We start from the raw sequence: 274 nt of genomic DNA, 5'->3' as shown, positions 1-274 counted from the left end.
GGCCATATCGAGTCCTATCACATCAGTTACCCAACACGAAACAGGTGTTCCTATTAACCAACTATAATCTGTATCACCTTTTATTTCTTTAGGTTTCCATTACTAAGTTGTTGTTTTTTAATCATTTTATTAAATCATGTTATATAACGAGGACAGTTAGTCTATGTTATCCTAGGAGGTGATAGTGCTAATGGGTCTTCCTGCTCGGCACTTTATCTCCGGACCACGATTTGGGAAGCGAGTTGGTCACATTCTGAATAATTATCTTTTATTA

This window comes from Penaeus monodon, chromosome 29 (assembly GCF_015228065.2).
Source record: "Penaeus monodon isolate SGIC_2016 chromosome 29, NSTDA_Pmon_1, whole genome shotgun sequence".
Taxonomy (NCBI): domain Eukaryota; kingdom Metazoa; phylum Arthropoda; class Malacostraca; order Decapoda; family Penaeidae; genus Penaeus; species Penaeus monodon.
The sequence above is the reverse complement of the archived record's forward strand: the minus strand, read 5'-3'. Positions refer to the sequence as shown.